The 22,747-nt window shown below is 35.8% G+C and overlaps 1 long non-coding RNA gene across 1 annotated transcript in view; it reads left to right on the forward strand.

Annotated features, from left to right (window-relative positions):
* LOC111184389 (uncharacterized) overlaps positions 1-22,747 on the forward strand; it is a 101,623-nt gene that overhangs the window by 36,526 nt on the left and 42,350 nt on the right. The window lies entirely within an intron of this gene.

The following is a 22,747-nucleotide window of genomic DNA, read 5'->3' on the forward strand; positions in this document are numbered from 1 at the left end:
CAGCACTCTGTAAATGTTCCTTTATGAACATGCCCATTGCTAACTTTTGTTTCAAGACCTTTTTGCAGTTTCGTAAGCTAGCAAGATCAATGCAGGATTCTATGAATGCCATTATTTTCAGCATTCACTCATTTTAGAAGAAAAGGAAGCTTCTTTTCCTCACCTCCCACAGCCTGAAGAAAATTTCCTTTTTGAGAACAAAATTACCATTTGTTTCAAGCTTTCTCTTCATTTATAGCAATTTCCACATGTTTTAAACTATTCTCAGCGAAAGAAAAATCAACACGTGCACTTTTGATACATAGACTAATCTGGTTGACACAGGTTTAAAGGCATCATGGCTGCAACATGTAAGTTGGAAGATTTTTCTTTATTTGCTCTCGGGTATTGCCAATGCTGTCTATGAACTCAGAAGCAGGACATTTAGTGTCACTTCGAGAAAGGGGCTGGGAGGGCTTATGGATGCCCATCTCACTTGCCCTTTGCCTTGTGCTGGCTGTCCATCTTCTTGGGGAGCAACATGGCCTAGAAAACTGAGCTTTTTTTTTGAGTGCTGTTAAATGGGCCACATAAAGTGGACCTTGAACTGTACTATCAAATAGCTCAATCTCTTCTTAAGGATGAGACAGCATACGATTTAGCTGAAGTTTTGCCTGCATATTTTTTATCATCCTCCGTAGTCACCCAGCTGTGGCCTGCCAATTCCAGCTCCTGACAGGTAGCAAGCTGGATTCTTGGCTGCAGAGAATCTCAAAGCAGTTTCGATATGCTCTAGGGAGGGCAACTGTTTAGCCTAAGCAATTCAAAGAAGCATAATTGTGCTTCACACTACACAGAAAGTCACCACATCTGTTTCATATTTTTGGCTTTCAGAACTGAACTAGAACAGAGAAATAAACATACAGCTTTGAATATAGAGTAAAAACAAGTTCATGGTGCACAGATGAGCATATTGTATGTAACTCAGTGAAAATTTCCTTAATGAGGGTTTCTTTTGGTTAAGTGAGAAATATTTCTGGTGTTAATCAAGGTTTTTTAAAAAAGATTTAATAGAAAATATTATCTATTTAAATGTCAAGGCAGCCTATCATTCCCCCTTAAATCTATTACAGTCAATTGTTGAGATGCTGCAGTGGTGTTCACGTGACCTATTGCAAATATTTGGGGAGTCATCTGCACTGCATTAGCCTTTCTAGTGGCAGTTATTTAAAAAAAATAATTTGGATGTAGTAGGCTAAAAACATTCAAGGCAATGAATTAGAACTTCATTAACCACTTTCATCTTTTATTTTGGTTCAAATGTAAATGCAGTCATTTGATATCTAAGTGTATATAATATGTGATGACTGTCTTTTAAAAATGTAATCTAGCAGAAAATACATCTTAATTTGAATGTAACAGTGTCTTAAATATAATTTTAATATTCTTCAACATCTGGCGTCTCGAAGAATGAGGTCATTTGAGGTTAAGAAACTTTTCCCTGAAAAAATAATAATAATAATAATCTTCAGACAAACAGTGAAAAAAGCAAGCACTTATCTAAATGATCAGATACCATGGAGAAAATAGAAGAAAGAAACTAACCTGCACCAAGGTTTTCCTTTTATAGGGGGTTTTACATTATAATACTTATGTATTTCCTACAATAGCTATTATATAGGTAACATTTTTGAAATCTTTCAGATGAAGAATCTGACATGAAATAATTAGCTAGCTCAAATATCACGAGATCTGCTGTCCTCTCTTACTTTCTTTCAATTTTGCAATTATGTGTTTCTGTGTTTTTTTTTTTGTTTAAACAAAATCCTGTTCTTTTAATCTTTTTTTTTAGATGTTGGGGGGTAGGAGTTTATTAATTAATTAATTTAGTTTTGCTGTGTTGGGTCTTCGTTTCTATGCGAGGGCCTTCTCTAGTTGTGGCAAGCGGGGGCCACTCTTCATCGCGGTGCGCGGGCCTCTCACTATCGCAGTCTCTCTTGTTGCGGAGCACAAGCTCCAGACATGCAGGTTCAGTAGTTGTGGCTCACGGGCCTAGTTGCTCCGCGGCATGTGGGATCCTCCCAGACCAGGGCTTGAACCCATGTCGCCTGCATTAGCAGGCAGATTCTCAACCACTGCGCCACCAGGGAAGCCCTGTGTTTATTTTTTAATGTCTATCTTCCAGCAATCTGCAAGCTCCATGAGGCCAAAGGACTCACTGTGTACTCAGGGACCTGCTCACATATGAATAGCAACTGATTGATATATATTGATAATAATAGATGCCAGGCCCTGTTCTAAACTACTCAAATATATTGACACATTTGGTCCCCTCAACAAAACTTTGAATGGATTATTATTACCCCTACATTATAAGTGAATAAAGACAGGCACAGAGAAGTTAAGTAGCTTGCCAAAGTTACACAGCTGTAGGTAGAAGAAGCAGGGTTTAAGCCTCAGCAGTCTGATTCTATCTAGGTCCAAGCTTTTAACTACCAAATGGACTCTTGACAAAGTAAGAAATACTCTGAAGTTCATCAAGATTGAAAAAACCTCATAGAGAAAATTACTCACTTAAATGTTAAGATAGCTTATCATTACCTCTTGAAAGCAGGCTTGCCCAACTCCAAAATCAGTGCTCTGTGTCATCGTATAGTGCTCAAATCTCTTTCCCTTCTCTTATTATTAATCCAGTAGAGGCAGGTCTTTTTAGCCAAAATGTGGTGGCACCTAGGAAGATATTAATCTTCTTGATTTTTGGCTTCCTTTTTTCTTATTTAAAGATTTGGGCTTTGTGAGTAATGTGGGTCTGTTTTTTCCTTGCCTTGAAGGAAAAGTAAGATGGGGCAGAGGCTCACCTTTGTGACAGATTTAGGCTGATGGGAGTTTAAAGTGTAGCCCTGAAGTTATGGGCCTAGAGCCGCCATGGTTCTGTGCAGTAAGCCAGAAGGAATAAATTATTCTGTTCCCTTCTTCTGTCATTTTAAATCTGCAAAGGAATTGTGTGCTATAAAAACTCAAAACCTGTTCCTCTATTGTTAACATCTAATTTTTTTATAGGCTGTCAGAGATTAGAGAGAGGCTGCACAGTTCAAGTGTTATTTTCAATCAGGTACCTATCACGCATTTTATATCAGAAAGCCAATGAGTATTTGTTAATGACAGCGATCATATAATCTTTCAAATGCAAATAGTCTGACTCAGATTTCAGTTTGTTTGGTACCAAGTGATGATGAAAGAATGGTATAGCCTGAACGTTGTTTTACTCCCATCTGTGTGCACCAGGCAATCACCACTTACAGATGGTTGTGATTCAGAGACAGGTTGCCACATGCGAAAAAAGTATGTTTCAGTTATTTTAATAAGATTTATTGCAGTAGTCACAGTTAAATGCTTAAACCTTAATGATAATTGCTGCTAATCTTTCAAGAAAATGATTAGAGTTTAATAAACCTCAAGAAGGATATTTTGCTATAAACTTCAGCAAAATTACAAAGGTAAATTTTATGTTTACTCCCTGATCTCATAAATTAGAACTCTGCTTATACCCCTTTCCAGTCTCTGAAATTAGATTTTGTATATATATACACACGTTTATATTATATGTATTGGGGACAAATTAAGACACCCAGCTGCTCTGAAAAACATAATTGGTCAAGTGGCAATGAATAATTCTGAATATACTAAAACAATTTCTATTAGCCTTGTGAGCTTTTTTGTGGTAAAATATATATAACATATTTATCATTTTAACTGTTTTTTAAGTGTACAACTCAGTGGTATTAAGCACACTTACGATATTGTGCATCTATCACCACTATCCATTTCCAGAACCCTTTCATTTTCCCAAGCAGAAACCTTGTACCCATTAAATAGTTAATCCCCATGCCCCCTTAGCCCAGCTCCCAGTAACCTCTATTCTGCTTTGTATCTCTATGAATTTGCCTGTTCTCAGGACCTCATATAAGTAGAATCATACAATTTTTGTTCTTTTGTGTCTGGCTTATTTCATTTAGCATAATTTTTCTCACTTAGCATAATGTCTTCAGGTTCCTTCATTTATCAGAATTTCATTCCCCTTTATGGCTGAAGAATATTTCATTGTGTGTATATACCACATTTAAAAATCCACTTGTCTGTTGATGGACATTGGCATGGACATTGGGAATAATGCTGCAAGGAACGTGGGTATAAATCTTTGAGTCTGTGCTTCCAGTTCTTTTGGGTATAAACCTATGAGTGGGATTGTTGGGTCATATAGTAGTTCTACATTTAACTTTTTGAGGAGCTGACAAATGTTTTTCACATTGGCTGCACCATTTTATATTTCTACTGGCTATGCATGAAGGTTCCAGTTTCTCTACATCCTTGCCAAAACATGGGTAAAGGGTATTTCTCCCCTTTTTTTAAATAACAACCATCCTGATGGGTATTAACCTTATGATTTTTATGTTAAATAAATACTTTGAATAATTGTATGAAAATTTTTATTTACTAATTTTGTGCAAATGGTCACAAAGTTGTTAACTTAGAATGATCTTAATTTTAATTATTCCATTATTTTTATTTGTTTGGTTAATTTCCGTGACTCTGAATAGGAAAGTTGCTTTACTTAAAGGTGATGCCAAAAAGGCAAGTATAAATAATTTTTAACCCTTTATGAAAACCTAAATATTTTATCTTAGTGTATAAAATAAGGACAGCAATAAAATGCATAAATACATGAAAGAGATAAAGCAATATAGCTTATAATTCAGGGCATGTCAGTTGTTCAGGTAGGAGGCTGTATGTTTGCTTAATAGGTTGAAATAGTATATACATATATGTGTGTGTATATGTGTATATACATATATACATACAAACAGACCCACAGACATATACAGAAATCTCTATAACCAGGAGACTATTGCAGGGGAGATATGGGTAGATTAATTGTGATCCTGATAGGTATGAAAACCTGGGATACCCTCATTGACCTTGGATTTCAGGATTAGTCTTTACTGAGGAACTTGTTTTCTGGGGTTAGCCTAACAAACAGGTGTAATCTATTAGGCACATTCTAATTATGGCTATTTCCTTTTCAAGCCAGGAACCAAATCTGCCTCTTGATTTGAGTGAAATTAGTGCCTCTTTAAATATTGTGTTGTGTTAAGTCCATACTTCTGACTGGGGGAAATGTGGAGAGTGGGTGTTGGGGAAGAGTTCCACATGAGAGAGGCCACTCAGAGGGGAACTGGGCCTCCTGTTTTGGGAAAAAAATCAGTGGGTACTGAGTTTTGATTGAAGATGGCTACAAACCATCCGTTAGACACATTTTAAGGTTTAGTGTTTCATTTCTTGTACTAAGCACTAACATTTTATCACCATATAATTCTAGGTTTATATGGATTTGGAGCTTCAACTTTGGGTTCATGTCTGAAATAAAAGTCCTTAAATTAATTTTTTGTAGTTTTCAGATGAAATAACTTAGCTGTATTTTTTTCAGAATCAAGTTCAACATGTTTTGTAGAACTATTATGTAGAAAAACTCATTTAAGAAAGTAGATACAAATGAAATAATTCTTCTTTGAGATCTACAATTTTGGTAGCATTTTCATTGATACCATTCAATGTTTATTTATAAGTACATTAGTTTATAATAACACTTAATAAGATGCTAGCACTAAAACAAATGTTTTGCACCTCTGATCGGGGCACTGAAAAATATAAATTAAAAAAATCGTGTTCTTGTCTCGGGCAACTTACCTTCCAAACTGCACTGAAGTGCACTGCAAGATGAGCTACTGTACACATATTTAAAATGCAACCATAAATGAGAGACCACATTGTCAGGAACAGCCAATATTCTCATTGTACTGGAAATGCATGTTAGCCTGGGTAGTTGTGGAAAGGAATGAATCATAGCCTCTTTTCCAATGAATGAGTCATGGCTGACTGAATGGAGGTAGGAGTTTCAAGTGCTCTTTCTTTCAGTGATGGAAAGAATTGTTCATTGTTTTATATATTATTCAATATCTCTGTCACTATCGCTGGTGAAAAATGATATGAAAAATGATCATTTATCATTTAAAATCAATTGAGATATTTACAACTATACTTTTTTTCCATGGATCTAAAAGTGCTTTCCAAAAATCAATTAATTTGCACAATATACTACTGTAAGTTTAGTCTTATTATCACCATTTTATGGACAAATTCAAAGCAAGAGAGGTTAATTAACCCATCACAGAGTCCAAAGGGCCAGAATGGCAAGGCAAAATGGACTGAGCACCAACTTGAAGGCCAGGAACTCTGCTTTTAGCATGAATTTTAATTGATTTAGATCAGTTTCTCTCACCTAAAAAGCACAAGCAATAATTCTGAATTATCATGCAGCAATATAGTGTGGATTAAATAATTAATATTCTGAAGCCCTTTATAAATGTGAATTATTATTACTCATTCTAGCCTAGACCGCTAAGTCGGCCAAGCTACCTTCCAGCCCTGGTGACTACAGTGTAAATTAATTGACTAAGTGAGAAGTTCATCTCATACATTTCCTGCTGAGAGATAAGACTCCTCTGTTCTGTCTGGAAATATATATATACAGGGGTGCATTTTACTCTGCTTCTCTTAATGTATATATTTGCATCTGATTCCCTAATAAACTGGGAATTCATCTTACACAGAGAGATACATGTTTAAAATACCAGTATAAAATGCTCATGCTATTAGAAAAGCATATCTCTCATCTTTTAGAGATGTACTGTTAAGAATATTTGTCATGTGGCTAGCCAAACAGTAATTTGCTTTACTAGTCTTTTACACACATGTTTGGAAGGATTACCAAAAATAGTATTTTCTCCACAAATATACTGTCCTGGGCTATTAAGCTTTGTGCTTATGTTTGGTGCTTTTTCTATAAGTATACTTAGGGAACATTACAATATTGGAAATCCAAGGTTGCTTGATTGACAGTTTTCTCCCCCTAACCATTTGATTAGAAAAGTTATTGTTAGAGAGGAAAAAAGCCCCAAACACTTCGTTTAAAGGAAAGGAAGGCTAGGGATTGAAAGGTATGAGGACTAAAACTAATTAGTGTTTTATGCCTTTTCAGAGACATAAGGAAGACCATCTAAATAAGTCTCCACAGATTATTGGATAGATGATAAGAATAATTTTCAAGATTGTGTTAAGGCAGCATTTCAGTCATTTATTCAACAAATATCTTTTGAGCACCTATTATATGCTTGGCACGGTTCTAAATGCTAAGAATAAGAAGCAGGCCTGTGACTCTGTCCGCTATCACTTACAGTAAACAAAAGAATGAAAGTGTGTATGTATGTATATATGTATTCTAAGTTGATTAGGTAAGGGCTAGGATGAAATGATGAAATGGTGAAAGGGGACAGAGTATAGTGGGAGTACTATCTTCAAAGGAGTGGCCAAGAAAGGAGGAGATTGACAGTTGAGCAGAAGTTTGAATGAAGTGAGAATGCAAGCCTTATGCGTGTTTTTGGAAAGCACATACCACTACACAGAGGCAATAGTCATGCAAGAGCCCTGGGAAGGTGGCATGTGGCAGGAGTAAGCATGGTGGTGATTCTGTGGGTCATCACAAGGCTTAGATATTTGGAAGTGTACTCAATTCTCAGAAAACAGCTAAGAGACCTTTGGAGAAGGTAATTGTGCACATGTACCTGTGGGAAGACAAACTGTAAACAACTTGAACATTGGTACAGACTATCAAGAGCTAGCAGACGCCTGGTTTATATAAAGCTAGCAGAAGCTTGACATTAATTTCAAGGATATGTAGAGAATATTCTTAAATTTTCAAAACATATTCAAGAATCTGATTTTGAAGGCCGAAGAGTAAGTATATACTGGGGAAATCTATATAATTTGGACAACTGCAGGTTGGGTCAAAAGGTCCATTGGATAACCCAGACAAACCAGTAGAGTATACAGTGATTCATGAATCAGTAGATCATAATTTTTGCTTTCAATTCTTTTTATTAAGATAAAATTCACATGCCATAAAATTCACCCTTGTAAGTATACTATTTAGTAGTTTATAGTATATTCACAAAGTTGTAGAAACATCACAACTATGTAATTCCCCGAGGTTTTCATGATGCCAAAAAAATCATGTACCTGTTAGCAGTCACTCCTCTTTTCCCCTCTCCCCAGCTGCTTGCAGTCCTTAATATACTTTTTGTTTCTGTGAATTTGCCTACTCTGAACATTTCATATAGATGGGATCATACAGTAGGTGGTTTTTTTGTGTCTGCCTTCTAAAACATAGCATAATAATTTCAAAATCATCCATGTTATAGTATGAATAAGTAATACTTCTTTCTTATGGCTCAATAATATTCCATTGTGTGGATATATCACATTTTGTTTATCCATTCATCTGTCGATGGACATTTGGGCTATTATGAATAAAATTGCTATGAATATACCTGTACAAATTTTTGTGTGGACATATGTTTCCAATTCTTATGTGTATATACCTAGGAGTGGAATTGCTGGGTCATATGGGAACACTGTGTTCAGCTTTTTGAGGAACTGCCAAACGGTTTTCCAACCTGGCTACACCACTCTACATTACCACCAGTCATGTATGAGGGTTCCAATTTCCCCACGTCCTCTTCCATACTTTCTGTCTTTTTGATTACAGCCATTCTAGTGTGTACAAAGTGATATCTACCTCACTGTGGTTTTTATTTGTGTGTCTGTAATAACTGACAGTATTGAGCATCTTTTCATAGCATGTTAGCTAGTTGTAATATTTTTTTTGGAGAAGTTTTTATTCAAATCTTTTGCCCATTTAAAAAATTGGGTTATGTGTTTATATGTTGTTGAGTTGAAAGAGTTCTTTATTCCTTCTGGATGCTGTATCCAGATATGCGATTTGCAACTGTTTTCTCCCATTCTGTGAGTTGTTTTGATAGTGTCCTTTGAGGCATAAATGTTTTTAATTTTGATGAAATCTAATTTATCTTTTTTTCCTATACTGGATCCCTTGCATTTCCATATTCATTTTAGGATCAGCTTGTCAATTTCTGAAAAAAAGTCAGCTGGGAGTTTGATAGGGATTATATTGAATCTGTAGATCTATTTGGGGAATATTACCATCTTGGCAATCCATGAGCACAAGATATAGTTCCCTTTATTTTAGGTTTTCTTTAATTTCTTTCCACAATGTTTTATAGTTTTCAGTGTATATCTTGCACTTCTTTTGTTAAATTCATTCCTAAGTATTCTTTTTAATGCTATGGTAAATAGAATTGTTTTCATAATTTAATTTTCAGATTGTTTATTGCTAGTATATGGAAATATAGTTGACTTTGGTGTATTGTTCTTGTACCCTGAAACCTTGCTGAAGTAGTTTATTAATTCTAATAGATTTTTAGTGGATCTCTTAGAATTTCCTATATGCAAGATCATGTCATTTGAAAGTATAGTTTAATTTTTCCTTTCCAATCTCGATACCTTTTGTTTATTTTTCTTGCCTAATTGCCTTGAGTAGAATCTGTACAATGTTGAATAGAAGTGGCTTGGGTGGATATGCTTGTCTTTTTTGTGATCTTAGGAGAAAAGTGTTCAGTTTTTCACTGTATGATATACCTGTAGATTTTTTGTAGATAGCAGTTGAGGAATTTTTCATCTAATCTTGGAGTTTTGAGTGTTTTTTAAATAAATCTTGAAAGGGTGTTGGATTTGTCAAATGCATTTTCTGAAATGGTTAATTTTTCGTCCTTTGTTCTACTTCTCTGGTGTATTACACTGATTAATTTTCATATGCTGGTTGCATCTTTGCATTCCTTGAATAAATCCCACTTAGTCATAATGTATAGTCATTTTTATAAGTTGTTGGATTTGGTTTGCTAGCATTTTGTTGAGGATTTTTATAATGTCTTTGTCTGGTCTGATAGAATGAATTGGAAAGTGTTCCCTCCTCTTCTATTTTAAATTTTTAGGGAAAAATTTGTAAAGGATTGGTTATTGGTTATTTTTTCTTTAAACATTTGGTAAATGACCAGTGATGACTTCTTGTCCTGGGGTTTCTTTTGTGAAAAGTTTTAAAGACTACTCTTCCAATCTCTTTACTTGTTTAGGCATATTTATATTTTCCACTGCTTCCTGAGTAAATTTTGATAGTTTGTCTTTTTAGGTGTTCGTCCATTTCAGCTGGGTTATCTAATTTGTTGTCATATAATTATTCAGAGTATTCCCTAATAATTTTGTTATTTCTGTAAGGTCAGTAATAACATGTATGCCCATAGATACAGATTTATAATTATGGTTTTAGGCTGTTATTTTTTAAATCATATAAGAGAAAAATAGAGTTAAGATAAAAAATAGGTTTATACTGTCCTTTAAATTTACTTATGTAGTTAGCTTTACCAGTGCATTTTATTTCTTTATGTAAATTTGAGTTACTGTCTAGTGTCATTTTCATTTCAGCCTGAAGGACTGACTTCTTTTTGATTTCTTGTAGATCAGGTCTGCTAGGAACAAATTCTCTCAAACTTTGTTTATCTGTGAATGTATTAATTTCTCCTTCATTTTTGAGTGATAGGTTTACTAGATATAGAATCCTTGGTTGACAGATATAGAATCCTTGGTCTTTTTCTTTCAGCACCTAGAGCGTCATCCCACTGTTTCCTACCTCCATGATTTCTGATGAGAAATTAACTGTTAAGCTTTTTGAGGGTCCCTCTATATGAAGATTTACTTCTCTCTTTCTGCTTTCAAGATTCTTTCTTTGTCTTTAACTTTCAGTATGTGTCTAAGGGGTGGACCTCTTTAAGTTTATCCTTGGATTTCATTGAGGTTCTTGGTTGAGATGTATAGCTTAATATTTTTCATCAATTGGAGAAGTTTTTGGAAATTATTTCTTCAAATATTTTTTTTTTGCCTTGTTCTCTCTCTCCTCTCTTTCTAAGACTCCTATTAAATGTATGGTGGCATGCTCAGTCATGTCTCCAGGTCTGAGGTCTGTTCACTTTTCTTCATTCTTTTTAAAATCTCTGTTCTTCCAATTGGATAATATTGATTGACCTGTCTTCAAGTTCACTAATTCTTTCTTCTGTCTGCTTAAATCTGGTGTTGAGCCCTTTTAGTAAATTTTTAATTTCAGTTATTGTACTTTTCAACTCCAGAATTTTTATTTGGTTCTTTAAAATTTTTTTCTGTCTCTTTATTGATATTCTGGATTTTGTGAGACATAATTCTCATACTTTAATTGTTTGAACATGGTTTCTCTTAGTTTCTTTAATATAATTAAACTAGTTAAAGTATTTGCCTACTTAGTCCAACATCTGAGCTTTCTCAGGAACAGTTTCAATTGGTTGATTTTTTTCTCACTGTGTATGTGCCATACTCTCTTGTTTATTTGCATGTCTCTTGTATTTTTATTGAAAACTAGACATTTAATATAATGAGGCAACTGAAAAATCAGATTCTTCCCAGTATTTGTTGTTGCTGTTGCCTGCTTGCTTCATAACTTTTCCTAACTAATTTTGTAAAGTCTGTATTCTTTGTTATATGTAGCCACTGAGGTCTCTGTTCAATAAGCTCAGTGGTCAGATAATGATTCAACAAATATTTCCTTAGATTCTTAGAACCAGTAAGTCTCCCCATCTTTTCTGAGGGGCTCTTTGTGTCATGGGGCATGTCTTCAACACTTAGCCATGAAGTTGACAACTCTACCTTAGCCTTCACTTCCCATTGTACAGAGTGTCAAAGTCTGACAGAGGTGAGAGTTTACGGTCTTCCCAGGTCTTTCTGGAGTATATGTACAGCTTTGGTCATGTGCACAGCCCTATGAATGCATGACCTTCCAGATTCCCAGGAACATGTCAGAGCTTTTCAAAGTTATCTATGGACATCTCATTCCTCATATTTTCCTTTCAAGCTTTTTGATTAGCCTATTGTTTTTATCAACCATTATCCACTGTCTCAGACAGCTGATTTGTTCAACAATTGCTTCTGATTGTTTTCAGCAAACACCCCCAGGATAAAGGCTATTCTGCAGTGAGCAAGCTCTGATTCAGGTAGCATAAAGCCAGTCTTGCTAGTGGGGTCTTCCGAGGAATCAGGTCAAGTAATGACATTTGTCTGGGAACAGAACTTTGAAAGCACTTCAACCATGTTTTTTCCCCTCCAGTGACTGCCAGGCTGCTGATTTTCACCATGAGTGCAGATTTTTGGCTTTTAAGTTTACCATGGATTAGCAGAGGGAGGAATGAAAATAAAGCAAGTCTAAATGTCACAAAGCTTATCAGGACTCAGCTGTTTTTCTTGAATAAACACTCCCCAGATTGCTACAAGCCTTTGGTTAATTTCAATTTGAAAAAATTGAATCTGACAATTTTTGCCAATATTCTTGTTGCTTTTATGGAGGAGAGAATTTTCAGAGGTCCTTACTTGCTATTTTCACTGATGTCACTAGAACACTTATTGTAAACCAATTTGATCTCACCTTTTGTTACATTGTTCCAAATTAAAGCCAGTTGTCTTAGCTTGGATTTTATTGGAAGCAGAGCCTGAGGTAAAGACTTGCATGCAGGTAGTTTATTTGAAAGTTGATTCTAGGGAGCAGGGGTGAAGTAGCAGAAAAAAGGAGGATGGGAAGGAGGACAAGCCAATATAAGCCTGTGTTACTGAGGTAACTGCTACAAACAGTTGAGGCTTAGCTGCACCAAGACCTCCATGGAAGCACATTTTCCCAGACCAGAGGTTAATGCATTTATCCATAAGCCTTTGTCTTTCATTGGTTGAGGATTACCTGCAAGGTTCTTAACTCCCTTACACTTCCAAGTCCCAAATTGCTATGGAGTTAATGTGCCATTCAGACATTAGTGGGAGAGGATAGGAGACACTATCAGCACAAAATTAATCAAAGCTTTCAATGATATTGTCTTCCCTAGCTGAGATGGCAGTCAGAGGTGAGGGCAAGAGGACATGAATTGGAGCACCTATGTGTGTTGGTCAGGGTTGTCCAAAGAAACAGAACCTGAAGGAGAAACAGAACCAATAGGGTGTGTGGTTGTGTGTGCATGCACATGTGTGGTGTGTATATAACAAAGAATTGGCTCACACAGTCATGGGGCTGGCAAGTCCCAAGATATGCAAGGTGAGCCTGAAAGCTGGAGATAAAGGAGAGCTGATGATGTAGTTCCTGTCTGAAGTTCAGCAACCTTGAGACCCAGGAAGAGCTGATGTTTCAGTTTGAGTCCAAAGGCAGGAAAAAAGCCCATGTCCCAGAAGGAAGGCAGTCGAGAAGGAAGAACTTTCTCTTACCTGGAAATGAGTCAACCCTTTTGTTTTATTCAGACCATCAGTTGGTTGGATGAGGCCCACCACTTTAGGGAGTACAGTCTACTATACTAAATCTACCAGTGCTAATCTCATCCAAAAACATCATCACAAAACACCCACAATAATGTTTGACCAAATATCTGGGCACCCTGTGGCCCAGTCAAGTTGACACATACATTAGCCATTATGCTATAACAGTTAATAAGCCAGTCTACTTGTCAGGCATAACCAGAACAAACTAGTTAATGATTATGACAATATAATATATGGCGTTAGAAAATTCTAAGCCTTAGCTAGTCAATGTCCATAGATAAGAATAGAGCTCAAGTACTCAGGTAAGGTTGAATGACATTCCCAAAGTAATATAATGCATTGGAGGAAAAATAAGCATTAAAATATTCTGTTTTGGTTAAGACAACTCATTAGTAGCTGTAGTTGTAAAGGTAATTTATGAAATAAATAAATTATAATAAAAGCAATATAAAAATTTTTTACTATGAATAACATGTATACTATATTTAATGTCTCCATCATCTCAAGTGTATATACTATTATTATATTATTATTAAAGTGTACTTTATATAAATTTATATAGTATATCAATGTTTATTAATTTATGACCCAAGTTTCTCTAAGTACAGCTGTGAGTTATTTTCCATTTTATTTGCTACCATAATTTTAGGTGCTATTTTATATTAATGCTGCAATTCATTAAATTTGTCCTTAACAATCTAAGGTTCTTCTACTTTAGTGCCATGTAACAGAATTAGATTTCTAGCCCTAGGATACTGAAAGGTGGCAGCAAGTTTCTGTTGCATTTTTGCAATTTATTAGATATGTTTGGAAGAAAGAGATACCAGATGCTTAGATTAAAAAAATTTGGACTTCCAAGTTCCTTATAGTCCTGAAGAAAAAAAAATGTGTTAGTAAAGAAGTTTCAACTCTCCAACTGTTTCTATAATTTTCTTCTTCTTTTTTTAATAACAAAAAATTTATGGAGTTATAAGTTATGTTACATTGCCCTAGATTCTGTCAGGTGAATAAGATATTTATTTCATGCCAATGAAGTACTTTTTTCATATTATTAAGTTATTATCTCTCTATTAGGTAATAATTAAAAAATGACTTCCAAATTAATGACCAAAAGGGCAGGGCTGCCCTAGAGGGCCCAGAGGACAGAGTGTCGAAACAGCATTATTCTCAGGCCTTGAAACCAAATGGAATTTTCTCTGCTGGATTTTGGACTGCTTAGGGAACTGTGACCCCTTTCTGCTTTCCAATTTCTTCCTTTTGTAGTGGGAATGTCTATCTTATGCCTGTCCCACCATTGTATTTTAGAAGAGGATAACTTGTGTTCTAGTTTTCACAGATTCACAGATGGAGAGGAATTTTGCTTCACAGGGGACCATACCCAGAGTATCAACCATACCTGATTCAGATGATTTAGATGATCAGATTTGGAACATTTCATACTAATAGTTAGATGAGATTTTGAATTTAGAATTAATGCTAGAAATGTTTAAGACTTCTGAGGATGTTGAGATGCGGTGAATGTATTTTGCATGTGGTATAAACATAAATTTTGGGGGAGAGCAGAGGTGGACCATATGGCATTGGATAGTGTCCTTCCAACATTCCTGTCCACTGTGAACCTCAGGATGTGATCTTACTTGGAGATAAGATCTTTGCAGATATAATTAGTTAAGATCAGGTCATACTGAATTAGGATGGATCCTAAAGCCAATGACTGGTGACTTTATAAGAAGGCCACGTGAAGACACAGAAATACACATACACACAGGCAAGAGGTTCATGTGAAGACAGAGGTAGAGATTGGAGGGATGCATCTATAAGTCAAGGAACACCAAGGATTGTTGGCTGTTACCAGAAGCTGATGGAGGCAAAGAAGGATTCTTCCCTAGAGTCCTCACAGGGAGCATAACATTGCTGACACCTTAATTTTAGACTTCTAGCCTCCATAACTTTAAAAGAATAAATTTCTGTTATTTTAAGACTTCTAGTTTGCAGTATTTTATTACAGCAGCCTGAGGGAATTAGTGCAATTTTGGGCTCAGACATTATAGGAATGACTAAGTAAACAGAAGTTGGAGGTTTTAGAACACATAGATACAGGACAATCAAGCATTTACATGTCAGATATAGCATTGATGACTAAATTCACATTGTAGTATTGTTAGCAAGTTGCTAATTTATATACAAAGACTATGTACTTTCAACAATTTAAGAAATTGTGCTCTTATAATATAACATTTTTTAGGGATCCAGGACCCAATTAAAAAAATTTCCCAAGAATCTCTACCAAGTATATGCTTATCAGGTAGCACCAGGTATATCCTTAGAGAATGCCCAAATGTGCCCACCCAATTTGCCGCTGCTGAGTTAACTAGATACTAAAAAATTTTGTTTTCACCTAGCCTTGCATATTTCATGATCATGTGTGCTTCATCCATAAAACAAAAAACATTTAACAGTGAAGCCTGAAGAAAGGAGAGGGAATAAATATATGTGTGAAAAGGACACATGTCATTGAACATTTCTCATAAGCAGAAGCTATAGTGGAGCTGATTAAAATGTTATTTTTAACAATACTATGAAGCTAACCAACGAAAACTGACTTTTAGAGGGCTCATCCTTTTCTGCTTGGATTTTTATCTCTATTGTCATCTTACTTCAGGACACATCAGGGGCATGATTTCTTCCAGGATGCTTTCCTTGAACTCCAATTCTAGATAATCACCCCACAGCTGGTGGCTGGCTCTTCACTGCTCTTTCAGATCTCTTATTGCAGTGTAATTATTTGTTTCTGTGATTGTCCTCTCCACTTGACTATCAGCCCCAAGGAAGTTCATTGGACTAAAAAAGGCTGGTTAATTATTTTTTTCAGTCTGAACATTATTTATTTTTTTAAAACAGCTTTAACAGTGTGAGTGACATAAAATAAAATGCTTATATTTAAAGTGTACAATCTGATAAGTTTTGACATATGTATGCACTCATTGGACCATCACAACAGGAGAGCAAACATATCCATCATCCCCGAATGTTCCCTCATATAGATGAGATATATTCAAATGAAGCTCTAGAAGAGAAGTCTATTGTAGAGAATTTAAAGAATTCTGGCCAAAAAGGTCAGTGAGTTGGTGGAAATTTATATAATTTATAGCAGCTAAATCAGAAGCACCAGGCAGACCATTGAGCTAGATTTCAGAGACTCATTCTGACCTGTTGAAATCCTTTCCCTGAACCACATCTAGTCAATAAATGGTGTCTTGGTTTTGATGCCAACCTTTGTGAGTCTGGAGCTCAGTATGAGGCAATAAAAGCCAATACTGTTGTTCATTAATTCTAAGTTGCACATATTTTGTTCACATATTAACTCCTTGAAATGAGAATGCATCTTGCAATCATAATATATTAATAATATGTCATAGTTTAATTAGCATTTTTCTTGTCATTAGTATATAAAGTAATAGTCTTAATATCAATTTTGCCTTATATCTTACCACAAAATCTTCTGCTTCTCCATGGTTAAGAGATCAGAGACAGAATGCCCATATATTTTCTGTAAGTGTCAGTTCCCTCCTCAGCATGCTTGACTTTGTATTCTTGGCCAGTCTCCAGAGGTTTGGATTGTGGGGCTGTTGCCATAAGGTGCAGTGACAGTCAGTTGGGAAGACCGGGGAAAATAATAGAACCATATGATGTTAAAATGACCTGATGTACAATTGAGATGTTAATTTTTCCAAAAAGAAATTAAAACCATATTAGAAATTCTTCCAAATCATAGTATAAAAAAAGACATGTTTCAGGGCCCCACCAAAAATAAGAAAATAAGTGGGACCAGAGTAAAGGACTAATCAAAGGGTGGCAAGGAGAATGTGAAAAATGAACCTTTTTACAAGTTTTATCTGGAGCCACTCTGTCAAAGTAGAAGTTATAGATCAGAAAATTTATATTCTTGTTGTTGTTGAGTGTGTTTGGGGATGCTGCTCATTTAGGTACACCAGTTTGTTGCCTGGCAAGTCCCGTAGACTGTTGTAATTTGAACGAAAAGACAGTAGTAAAGAAATGATACTGATTGCATGAATGGCTGGCTGTCCTGGTGATGTCGAGGTGGAATTTACTTTGTGTATGAACCTCAATTCAGCGTCTTTTGTCTTGTTCTTTAAGATCAGAAATTTGATTTTGTTGCACTAAAAGTGGATCTATTTCTCAGGATCAGAGTTAATGTTAGTCAAGGACCTAAGACCAAATTGTTCATAAACAATGAGAAATGTGACTGTCAAATGGACTAACCTATTCATCTTGGCATGAAACACATTCTTTCATTTTAGGCAGAGCTACATGGGAAACTAAATTATAATCAGAAGACCACATGATTAGGACAGAATCATTACAAGCAGAGTTAATTGTGTGATAAACATCTGAAATAGTGCATAAATCAGTGGTTCAGGACATCCTCTCTCCATGTTATGCTTGTTCAAAAATCAACCTCTGGTGTTTAATCTTCTTTTAATTGTGCTCCAGAGTTGACCATCTATGTACCTTCTATTTCTACCATCCTTTTTAGGCTACTGTGCAATTAGTTATGTTTCAGATTGACTCACTTGTCATTATATCTCTGTCTCAATTGATGTGTTTATGGGACCTGAACTCTGTAGTCATGTATCACAGACAATATCTTGATTCACTCTTACATTTGAATAACCACTTCTGCTCTGTGTGTTTGTGACTGTGTACATACAGGTTTGTGTGTATTTAAATGCTTAATATTTTAATAGTTTATTTTTCAGATCATGATCTAATTCTTGGACAGGGAGATACTTTATCATTGCCCAAACATATTATAATAAGATATCATACTCCACAGTACTTTCAGTTATTTCTGGTCCTTGGAAATGTTTCTGGAATTTGGGTAGGCCATGTGGAAAAAGGAGATTTAAAGAGAGGCAAAAATATTGGTTTGGCAGTTTCCTTAAAGCAAGTTTCAATGTTTTGGTACAATCAAAGAAATGGCTTAAAAATGAGGTGGGTACATCAAGCTTTTCTCGAATATCCATGTTTCCTCCATTATAGTCACTCTGACAGATTTATTAGTCTCTTTATCTTCCTTTTTTGTTTCACTTTTTTTTCTATCAGTAATGGAGAATGATTCTCAATTCATGCAAATGAATATTACTGTACAGATAAGCGTAGCTGACATTCACTGAATGCTAATTTTATTATTCAGATTTAGCATGTGCATAAATTAAGTTGTGTTGTTCAAGTTTCTTTATACAATTGTTATGAAATGAATACTTCCTAAGCTAAAGTCATTCTCTACTAACTTTGTTTTTACACTTCTTTATAAATATACCTATGAAAACTATTTTCCTTTCCTATTTTTTAGAAAGGAAGAATTGTAAGTAGAAAGTTAACAATGGGAAGGATGTGCACTCATTTGCATAAAATTATTGTTAAGGAGAAAATTACAAGTATTGTAATGTTGAGATTGCATGCAGTACATAATGATTATGTTATTATACTTTAAATATTCTGTTATTGGTCATAATTGTCAACTTTTAAGAATAACCTTTGAGGAAAAATAAGTTAAGGGCAACGGTTAGAGTAGATCAGTGAGAAATCTTACTGGAGAGGTAGTGGTGTGGTAGAGAACGACTAGCTATTCACCAAACCAGTTTCCCTTCTTTTTTTTTTTTAAATTTTTTAAAAAATTAATTTATTATTTTTGGCTGTATTGGGTCTTTGTTGCTGTGCATGGGCTTTCTCTAGTTGCAGCGAGCGGGGGCTACTCTTCGTTGCAGTGCGTGGGCTTCTCATTGTGGTGGCTTCTCTTGTTGTGGAGCACGGGCTCTAGGCGCGCGGGCTTCAGTAGTTGTGGCGCGCAAGCTTCAGTATTTGTGGCTCACGGGCTCTAGAACGCAGGCTGAGTAGTTGCGGCGCATGGGCTTAGCTGCTCTGCGACATGTGGGATCTTCCCGGACCAGGGCTAGAACCCATGTCCCCTGCATTGGCAGGCGGATTCTTAACCGTGCGCCACCAGGGAAGCCCTCTCTTCTTCTTGACCACACAGTTAAACCACATTTTCTAGTCTCCTTTGCACTCAGGTATAGCCATGTTTTGGAGATCTATCCATTGTTATGTGAATAGAAGTGACAAGTTCCATTTCTAGCTTTGGCTTGTAGATTCTGATAATTCTCCAACTTCTTCTTCCACCAACATGGCATAGGTAGGCCCAGGGTCCTTGGAAACCACATGCTGGAGATAAGAAGTCACAAATAGCCTCCCTGAATGGCTACTTAGGTGAAGTTTCCTTGCTGCTCAGAAAAAAAAAATAAGTTGGATTTTATATGAGAAATTAACTTCTATTGCATTTGAGCCATCATACATTTTTTAGTTTGTTACTATAGCTAGTATTACCTTAATGCATACAAGTGGAAACAAAGAATTTCTAGGTAATTCTTTCTTAATTTTTAGTATGTTATTAAATCCATCAAAACTGTACATGGCCTCAAAAAGATATCTTTTTTTTTTTATTTGTGAAAGACTTTATTGTAATGACACAAGCAGTTATTATTTGTAGGGACTCTTTTATTAGTAGGTGGCAACAAAAGTCGGGAAATCTTTGACTTGTAAGGGGACTTTAAAATTGTATAGAAGCAAAAGTCATAGGTCTTTATTGTATGCACTGATTCTTAAAAAGAAAAAAAAAAAACCAACACCATGAGAAAACATGTTGATTTCTTCATTGTTGATGTTGTGTTTGGATTGTGTATGTTATCTTCATATTCAGCAGTATGTGTATGATTTCCCTCCCTGCCTTCCTCCTTCTCTCCCTTCTCTCCCTCCCTTCTTTCCTTTCTTTCTTCCTTAACACACAGAGTATGCCAGGCAAGCACAGGATGGTTGGGATACAGCCATTTTGAGACAAACACACTTTCTGCTTACAAAAACTAAGTTTATTATTAAAAAACCCCAATAATTGATTAATGACATATGACATGCACAGGAGAATTACATAGTACTAAGTGAGCATAGAGTGAGAGATTCTATCTGAAGAGAGGGTTAGGGGGAATCAGAGAAGTCTTATATGAGAAGTTAACACTGAAGCTGAGAACGAAAGAATGAGTATGAGCTATCCAGGCAAGTAAGTGAGGGAAGTGGACTGGGACCATTCAAGGAACTAGGAAGCCCGAAGGGTTGGAGAATGGAAATCATCCATCAGCAAGGTATGAGGAGAAGTTGCAGAAGAGATAGGCATTGGATGAGGCAGGGGCTTCATTAGGTATCTTGAAGACTTGGTCTTTATATTAATAGTAGCAGGCTACTCTGTCTTTTTAAGCAGATATATAGCATGAGGAGATTTGTATTTTATTTTATTATTTTATTTTTTTACATCTTCATTGGAGTATAATGGCTTTACAATGGTGTGTTAGTTTCTGCTTTATAACAAAGTGAATCAGTTATACATATACATATGTTCCCATATCTATTCCTCCTTGCATCTCCCTCCCTATCCCACCCCTCTAGGTGGTCACAAAGCACCGAGCTGATCTCCCTGTGCTATGTGGCTGCTTCCCACTAGCTATCTATTTTACGTTTAGTAGTGTGTATATGTCCATGCCACTCTCTCGCTTTGTCACAGCTTACCCTTTCCCCTCCCCATATCCTCAAGTCCATTCTCTAGTAGGTCTGTGTCTTTATTCCTGTCTTACCCCTAGGTTCTTCATGACATTTTTTTTTTCTTAGATTCCATATATATGTGTTAGGATACGGTATTTGTTTTTCCCTTTCTGACTTACTTCACTCTGCATGACAGACTCTAGGTCCATCCACCTCACTACAAATAACTCAATTTCATTTCTTTTTATGGCTGAGTAATATTCCATTGTGTATATGTGCCACATCTTCTTTATCCATTCACCCGATGATGGACACTTAGTTTCTTTCCATCTCCTGGCTATTGTACATAGAGCTGCAGTGAACATTGTGGTACATGACTCTTTTTGAATTATGGTTTTCTCAGGGTATATGCCCAGTAGTGGGATTGCTGAGTCATATGGTAGTTCTATTTGTAGTTTTTTAAGGACCCTCCATACTGTTCTCCATAGTGGCTGTACCAATTCACATTCCCACCAGCAGTGCAAGAGGGTTCCCTTTTCACCACACCCCCTCCAGCATTTATTGTTTGTAGATTTTTTGATGATGGCCATTCTGACTGGTGTGAGATGATATCTCATTGTAGCTTTGATTTGCATTTCTCTAATGATTAATGATGTTGAGCATTCTTTCATGTGTTTGTTGGCAATCTGTATGTCTTCTTTGGAGACATGTCTATTTAGGTCTTCTGCCCATTTTTGGACTGGGTTGTTTGTTTTTTTGTTATTGAGCTGCACGAGCTGCTTATAAATTTTGGAGATTAATCCTTTGTCAGTTGCTTCATTTGCAAATATTTTCTCCCATTCTGCGGGTTGTCTTTTGGTCTTGTTTATGGTTTCCTTTGCTGTGCAAAAGCTTTGAAGTTTCATCAGGTCCCATTTGTTTATTTTTGTTTTCATTTCCATTTCTCTAGGAGGTGGGTAAAAAAGGATCTTGCTGTGATATATGTCATAGAATGTTCTGCCTATGTTTTCCTCTAAGAGTTTGATAGTTTCTGGCCTTACATTTAGGTCTTTAATCCATTTTGAGCTTATTTTTGTGTATGGTGTTAGAGAGTGATCTAATCTCATACTTTTACATGTAGCTGTCCAGTTTTCCCAGCACCACTTATTGAAGAGGCTGTCCTTTCTCCACTGTACATTCCTGCCTCCTTTATCAAAGATAAGGTGACCATATGTGCCTGGGTTTATCTCTGGGCTTTCTATCCTGTTCCATTAATCTATATTTCTGTTTTTGTGCCAGTACCATACTGTCTTGATTACTATAGCTTTGTAGTATAAACTGAAGTCAGGGAGCCTGATTCCTCCAGCTCCGTTTTTCATTCTCAAGATTGCTTTGGCTATTTGGGGTCTTTTGTGTTTCCATACAAATTGTGAAATTTTTTGTTCTAGTTCTGTGAAAAATGCCAGTGGTAGTTTGATAGGGATTGCATTGAATCTGTAGATTGCTTTGGGTAGTAGAGTCATTTTCACAGTGTTGATTCTTCCAATCCAAGAACATGGTATATCTCTCCATCTGTTTGTATCATCTTTAATTTCTTTCATCAGTGTCTTATAATTTTCTGCATACAGGTCTTTTGTCTCCTTAGGTAGGTTTATTCCTAGATATTTTATTCTTTTTGTTGCAATGGTAAATGGGAGTGTTTTCTTGATTTCACTTTCAGATTTTTTATCATTAGTGTATAGGAATGCCGGAGATTTCTGTGCATTAATTTTTTATCCTGCTACATTACCAAATTCATTGAATAGCTCTAGTAGTTTTCTGGTAGCATCTTTAG

This window comes from Delphinapterus leucas, chromosome 3 (assembly GCF_059928025.1).
Source record: "Delphinapterus leucas isolate spDelLeu-1000000601 "Yukka" chromosome 3, BTC_Dleu_Yukka2, whole genome shotgun sequence".
Taxonomy (NCBI): Eukaryota; Metazoa; Chordata; class Mammalia; order Artiodactyla; family Monodontidae; genus Delphinapterus; species Delphinapterus leucas.